General features: G+C 39.9%; 1 non-coding gene across 1 annotated transcript; it reads right to left on the reverse strand.

Moving 5' to 3' along the window:
* Window positions 1-6855: 6855 nt before the first annotated feature.
* On the reverse strand, window positions 6856-6930 carry Trnas-cga (transfer RNA serine (anticodon CGA)). Its single transcript has one exon. It is a non-coding gene; the product is annotated as a tRNA-Ser (tRNA).
* Window positions 6931-8184: the final 1254 nt, after the last annotated feature.

Raw genomic sequence — 8184 nt, forward strand, 5'->3', positions numbered from 1 at the left:
TGCAACGACTGTTGAAAACGAGCTTGGTGAGGAGACCATTTTGGATTTCTAGTGATATAGAAAAACACGTAGGGAAATACCGAGCCTACGATTTATCTTAGAAGATAGGTTGACAAGCAAATCTGTAGCACATGTAAATTTAGAGAAAGATTTTTGCATGTTCATTTGAAGATATCTGGGGTAAGACGCAGGACGCGATTGTTTATTTAATACTTCTACTGAAAGCAAGTTTCAATAACAACAGTCGAAGGACCTAAAGCACAGACAGTAGTTCAGAACGATATGAGATGATCCGCAGTCTATTGACGTGTTATGTCATCTGTACAGAACGAAAGAATCAAAGTATACCAAGGAAAAAACTGAGTAACGTATTAGTATTCATGGAGAGAGAATGGAAACTTTAAAGTCTGCTGTTGACAGTGGAATTACGTTTCAGACGGTAATTAGCTTAGAAGACTACTTCAAAGGAATGGAATACTTTAAAAGAACGTATGCAACGAACATCCATGGAAGTGGAACAAGAATAATGGAATTTATATTATCTAAATGAGGCAATACTGAAGATATTAATGCTGTGAGTAGTAGTTGAGTAAAGCTATTTGGGTAGTTAATCAAAGTGCAAAGCATACGAACTATAGGACAGGAATAAGGAGACAATGGTTGTGAAAAATAAAAAAAATTAACACACTATAAAAGTTTTTGTTAGGAAGTTATTTCAGAAAGAAATTTTCTGGTAGATACCTTTAATTTGAAGCCAAACGTGGACGACAAACGCTAAAGACGATAAAAGTTCTTGAGGCATAGTATCACCATAAAGTAGATGGGTAGGACTGGTAACTAATGATGTGGTGCTGAACTCGGGAAAAACGAGCTTCATAGCCCGCGTTGACTAAGAAAGGAGGTTACATTAGTAGAAAACACACTATGGCATCAAGAAGCGTGCAGTACTTTGGAGGCAAAAGAATGAATAGAGTAAGCTGATTCAAATGAAAGTGCGTTGGCGTACTGAAAACTGATGCTTCTGAAATTTTTATACTGTTCTAAACATTGGTTGAGATATTGCATGACATTTACGTCACTCGGTCGGATTTACCGCTTCAATGACATAAGTTCCAACCCTTGGCCGCTAGAGGCGTCCGTACTGTATCATGTAACATGGCTGTGTTTTTATTTTGCCTTCCGGTACATGCCTACAGTTGTCTCAATATCAGGTGAAATCAGTCAGTGGAAGCAGCCGAACTTGTTTTTGCCTCATTGCGAGTTTTAAAATCTCTGTATTGTGAATAAAGCATATGATTTTTTCAGTGATCAACTGTTCTTAGGGTGGGTGATAATGAATTCATTGTTAAAAATTCCAGAACAATCTTAATGAGCCAACTTCCAAGAATTGATCTTCTTCCTAGTTGGTGTAATGTCTCTCTTAATAGTTCGTGTTCGTAGATGGCTCATTAGTAGCTTTACAGTTTTCGTATTATACTGTGTAGGGGCTGCAAAATCACCAACTCTTTTAACATGAAAAGATATACATGTCAAAAAGCTCTAAACGCTGAGGAAAAGAATTCGTCATTCTATGCAAAAACTGGCAAAATAACTCATAAGAATGACACAAGTAATTCCTAATGTTCAACAGAACAGAATAGCTTCCCTAGGAGTTCAAATGAATGTCGGAATGTCTCCATTTATTGGGTCACTTGTTGTTTTCTGTCCCATTGTCGCCAAATACGAGCTCAAACTCTATATAAAAAAATCTCACTGTAACTCGGAAGCTGCACCCAAATCACCCTCTCCCTTTTCCTGAATTTTCTCAGTCTGTTCGACTAATCGGAAGTTTGTGAATGTCTTTAACAATGAATTAAATTTGTGACATCGAAAAGCGTAATGCATTTTGTTTCATTTAAATCGGCATTCTTCAGTCCCAGTAGTTTGAAGCTTTCTTCATTTCCTAATCTCCACTAATATTTTCATGTCGCCCAACTACTCAGAGTTCAAGGCGAGCTGAGGCGCTTTAACTTTTCACAGTTGTAGCACTGGTGGTTTGCTGCTCACAAACTTTAGGTTTGTCTCGTTCTTCTTCTTTTACAGGATAAAGTTTAGATTTAAAGTTGACTACGATGTTATTAGAGAAACGAGTCCAGTTAAATAGCTTAGTTTAAAATTCTTATTGCAGCTGTGGGGAGGGGAGAGGAGGAGTAGAAGGAACGCTTTTCGGTCTTGATAAAAGAAATACCATTGCTTCACGCGCATTGAACAACACTCCAGTGCTGGCTACTTTTCACTATGAGTAAAGTGTAATTAGTAGAAAACTTTTAATAGATTTTTCCGTATACCTGGGTGACGTTCACTATTCACATGAAAAGTATTACCCATGAAACACTAACACACATTGATTATTAGTGTGTTCATTATAGAAATGGAAGCAAAATATGTTGTTAGCCCTTCAACAGTAGCGTTCTACAATAACTACATACATCATATGTGTATCGATTACCTCATTAAGAAACAAATATTTCAATTTTCTGTGTAATTTCGGTTAAAGTCTGCTTCGCTCTTAAAACAGAAGCTAGTTGATTGTGACATTCTAGCACCAGATATTCGACCATAGACAATTTATTAGAATATATTAGGATTGAGAGAGCACATTTTAGTTAGTAGCTAACACACGATCTACATTCTTTTTCGAAAGGTGATTTTGACATTTTCACCTCCATGTTTTGGCGCACATGTATCTCATATACACAGCACTTTATTCGTTTGTCTCATACCCGCAGCACTGTAATAGTGGAATTTGAGAGTCTAAATGCTGAAGAATATTTCCTAGTAATTAGTATTTTGTGCATGAAAGACTCTGACGATTATTTCGACAGTGAAATTTTCTCCTGCTTACTGTTTTTATTGATAGGTTGTACCACAACTGCTTGGGAAATACGTGTATTACGAGCATTAGATGCATTAACAGGAACCAGAAGATTTTTTTTTTAGAGATTGTTGTGTTCAAGGTAAACGCTGCTTCTCTATAAAGGAGAAAGCTGGGTAAGGTTGTCACATTAAGAATAATTATTTTACTCTACCTTCATGTCACAGAAAAGCCTATGAAATACTAAAGTATAAATTAAATTCATTAAGTAACTATAAACGAGTTGCGTTATTGCGATTCAAATCCACCTTTTCTGCTGAAAACGTGAGCTTGAGCGAAAGTCTGAAAAATTGATGCATTGCCAAGTTGGTGAGGCAAAGTAAAAGCAGACACAGAGAAAACAAAGAAAAAATAAGACTCCAGTAATGGTTTGAGACACTTTCGACAGGAAAATATTGTGTAATGAAGAAGATAGTCTTTCACAAAACAATATTTATTTAAATTTAAGACAAATTCTGTTTAATGTATTCATAGTTTACCAAACTATGAGAAATGGTGATAGATTTCTTTCAAGCTATACTTTAAAGTTGAACTAGGGTACAAAGACAAGTATGAATACAATATTCACACATAAACGTTCCCTCAGCGCCGTCGCAAGCAACACATAGCTCTTGGGCACATTACTTGCAATTAGACCACTTACTTCAACCTTTATTGTCCTTAGACAAAGTTTTGTTACAATAAAAACATTCAGTGTCCTTATTCACTTCAGCGTATTCTACAATAATCTGCTTCTGGCACTTTACTGGATCCTTTCCTCTTGGCATCCTTGCTTTATTAATATTCATTTCAGCAGGTTTAGATCGTTTAGTATTTTGTCCGTTTCTATTGATCCCTTCTCTTGTACATCTGCTTACCTTTCTGCGACTTATAACAGCTTAGTTTTTTACAGGATTATGCGTTATCAACAATACCTCGCTCACTCTTTGATTTTCGTTCTTTTTTGTTATTGGCCTAATTTTCATTTCGGCAACCGTATAATGAGTCTTGGACTTATTGCAAAATTCGTCGGCAGTGTGTCAATCTCATATACATCAGTGACAAATTGGACTACGTTATTGCCATTGCTACTAACTTCCTTTTTTATGCACACCTACATTTTTGTCATCTGCCCTTACGATAAAAATGTCTAACATTCACGACTGAACCGTTGTTACGCTAATTTCTTAAACAGATTCATTTCTTTTCATTTCTTAGTGAATGTGGAAATAACATTCCATATTAACTTCATTATGCCCAGTGCTCTGCCGATTGAACTGGAATCTGGTTTCCTAAGGTGTATGATTTATGTCTCGTCATAAATTGTGTTACTAAATCCTCTCCTGCCATCTATTCCTCTTTGTTCAATGGATGTCGCCGATTGTTCCGCTCAGCAAGTTGAGATGCCAGGTGGCAAATATCAGTTCTTGAAATGCTACGTCATCTCCACTCCATGTCAAAAATATGATTAGGCAGTTCTTCCTCTTTGTTGAACACAAATATAAACTTCCCTAAGAATATTCTCGTCCTCAGTAGCGACAGGTTTTTTCTCCAGCTATCCTTTTGATTGTGTTTCTTGGGACAGTGTGTGGGTTTGGCTTTGGCAGCAAAAGCAGTCTATTTTTTTGTTCTTACAGCAATCGACGCCTGTTGCGTAGCTTGGGAACCCAGTGATTGCTGTAGTTATTTTCTCAAATAATATTGAGGAGTCTTGACATACTCCTGTAATAAGAGAACACAGCTTCTCACCAAACTGTCAACAGTCCTACTCTAATGCCTTAGTACACTTACTTAATGAGATACTATTACCCTACCATTAATGTCGATGTGCTTGGAAAAGTTACATACGTTACAAAAAAAAGTCAGCCGAATGGTCACTGTGCCTCACTGGAGCCATTACGCAGAATTTTGTGTCCAAACAAAGTTATATAACCCGGGCAATTCATAACGCATAGTTCTGAAATGGTAGCCACTAGGCTGTAGCACTCTCCAGGAGAGAGATAATAAAAACGATGTGGCCACTTCACCTACGTTAGCCAATGCAGCAACCCTCACCATAATTATGGAAACTGCATGTAAATATTAGTGTGTACTACAGTTAGCTCTCTATTAACGCTCAATGATTACATCGTTCAAGCGCGCTAATGGCGAATGTGGATGTATGGAACCTTACCAGCTCTTCACCGAGCAATATTAATGCACTAGAGAGCACAGATGTAATAATCAGGCTACATATGAGGATCATCGAACAGTTGATGAGGGTGTAGTGGCTATATAATCACACAACGAACTGAATGCCTATTTTTTATGCTTATATACAGTTTGACAAAAGAAAGAAATGAGCATATAACTATTATTACCTAAGACATACTTTTCTATCTAAGACACACTGAGCGTTCAAGGAATTCGATTCACATATACCACTATGATGAATGGGGTTTCACACCATTTCTTCCAAATGAACAGTTATTACTCCTAGAAAGGCACTAGAAAATGGATATAGTGGCTCAAATGAAATTGTGCGCTGCTAGGAAGTTTCAGTTCCTAAAATGTTTTCATGTAATTTTTTTTCAGCACAGGCCACAGTCCATCAATAATATTAAAATTCTGGGATAATGGAAGCAAATGGAATCGTATCACTTCATCCTCAAAGCAATGAAACCTATATTTTGCACATTCTTACCATGTGAGTAGGTGCTTTGTGATGTTGCAGGTTTCACTTTCCTGCTGGCGAAAATACTCCTACCGCTGATTGAATATAGTCATTTAAAATGGACTCTTGTTGTAACAAAATTTACATTCGCGCCATATCAATCGTTTGAAGTGCATTGTTCTGGAGTTCGTGACGAAGACCGAAGTACCATTTAAGACATCGCGCTTTCCCAAGGTTGAGAGAGCAGACCAAGCCAGATTTGGTACTGATGGAATCGGAGGTGGATAAGGTACAGGAAGTTGATCGTGTGAGGAAAACTGGCAACAGAATACATTTTGTTCAACAGGAAATGATTTAAGCTTCTTTATGTGTTTCTGGATGCGTTTACGGAGGTTATATTCGAAGATTTTGTTTAAACGTCGAGGTGAGGCTGCTGGGTAAGTGAGAGAAGGAGCCACTGGCAGCTTGACGTAAGTATAATTCGCAGAAATACTGTAGCCCCCCTAGGTGCCACATCTGCTTCCTCTGATCCCAATGTAGAAAGTGAATACGCATACCGCACTCGTAAATTCTACAACGGATCGACGAGATGCACTCTTTAACTACACTTGTTATTATCAGAACACCTACCATGAAAAGCACTGTGTGGCACTCACTTGATCTCCAGACTTTTAGTAAAAATTTTTTCGCCTGTTCGTAGAAAAACTATTAAGTTGTCCTTCTAACATACAATGGAGTCTTCAGAGATCAGAATTCGTAAACTGTGAATTCATTCACTTTAGTGATTCTCATGTAATTCTGTTATCACGCAAAATATCCATAAAGTGACCAAAAACCACAGTCAAAACCTAGCTTCGAACAAGTGCAAAGAACGATAATTAATCACATTGGAAACGGTTACATTTCATTGATTTAAAACCGCACTTGTAACAAGAATGATTAAAAAGTGTTTTCCATAATGAGGCAAATAACTGGGGACTAAGAAACTTCCTGGCGGATTAAAACTGTGTGCCGGACCGAGACTCGAACTCGGGACCTTTACCTTTCGTGGGCAAGTGCTCTACCAACTGAGCTACCCAAGCAAGACTCACACCCCGTCCTCACAGCTGTACTTCTGCCAGTATCTCGTCTCCTACGTTCCAAACTTTACAGAAGCTCTCCTGCGAAACTTACAGAACTAACACTCCTGAAAGAAAGGATACTGCGGAGACATGGCTTAGCCACAGCCTGGGGGATGTTTCCAGAATGAGATTTTCACTCTGCGGCGGAGTGTGCGCTGATATGAAACTTCCTGGCAGATTAAAACTTTGTGCCGGGCCGAGACTCGAACTCGGGACCTTTGCCTTTCGCGGGCAAGTGCTCTACCAACTGAGCTACCCAAGCACGACTCACACCCCGTCCTCACCCCCCCCCCCCCCCCGCTCCCCGCCATCCCCGTCGCCTGTGGTCTGGTCACGCCCAGGACAGCGCGGAACAGGAGGACTGAGAAAGCAAAAACACTCTTTGCTGCGGCCGATCACGTTCAGATTCCGTCGAATGGTTCTGTACATTCCCAGTGGCTCCACCCTGTATTCCGCAGCAATAATATCGATCGCCCACTACACTGTGGGTTGAATAGTCTGGAGGGGGGGGGGGGGGAGGGGAGGAGTCAACAGTGTCAGACGTTGACAAGAACGTCGTCCTGTTGTTCACTGGACTACGAACTGTCGGTTCCAACCGTCAAATGTGTGGGAATCAACGCCCCAAGAAAGGGGTGATTTCATTGAGCCTTTTATGCCACCTACAAGGGTGAGTCAAATGAAAACCTTAAATTTGTAATAACAAATGGAAATTTCGCATCGGCATCGTTATCCTGTAAGTTGGTAAGCGTGCTACAAACAGCGTGCAGAATGGCCTGTAGGTGGCAGCATATTGCAGATGCACATACCGTCGCTGTATCAGTACACAGATGGACGCCGCACTTGCGACTTGCAGCAGGGAAGAACAGCGTTCTTTTATTTGATTTTTGCGTAGTGAAGGTGTGAAACCTATTGAAATTCATCAACGAATGAAGGTTCAGTACGGTGATGCACGTTTGTCACAGCAGCAAGTCTGCGAATGGAGTAGGAAGTTCGCAGCCGGCCGGAGTGGCCGAGCGGTTCTAGGCGCTTCAGTCTGGAACCGCGCGAGCGCTACGGTCACAAGTTCTCATTCTGCCTCGGGCATGTATGCTTGTGATGTCCTTAGGTTAGTTAGGTTTAAGTAGTTCTAATTAGCTCTAGGGGACTGATGACGTCAGATGTTAAGTCCCATAGTGCTCAGAGATATTTGAACCTTTTTTTTTTTTTTTTTTTAGGAAGTTCGCAAATGGTGTGATTTCAGTGGAAGATCCTCGTCGTCCAACGAGTTGCGACTCCACAGAACATTGCAGCAGCTCAAGCCATAGTAAAGGAAAACCGCCGAGTGACACTGAATGACATTGCAGCATGTTTACAGATTAGTCAAGGGTCAGCACACCACATTGTGCATGATGTGCTCCAGTTTCACAGAGTGTCTGTAAGATGGGTGCCACGGCAGCTGACTCTTGAAATGAGAGAATGACGTGTAGATGCTTGTGAAGAACTTCTTCGGCGCTTTGAACGAGAAGGTGAAGAATCGT

Source organism: Schistocerca nitens, chromosome 7, assembly GCF_023898315.1.
Source record: "Schistocerca nitens isolate TAMUIC-IGC-003100 chromosome 7, iqSchNite1.1, whole genome shotgun sequence".
Taxonomy (NCBI): domain Eukaryota; kingdom Metazoa; phylum Arthropoda; class Insecta; order Orthoptera; family Acrididae; genus Schistocerca; species Schistocerca nitens.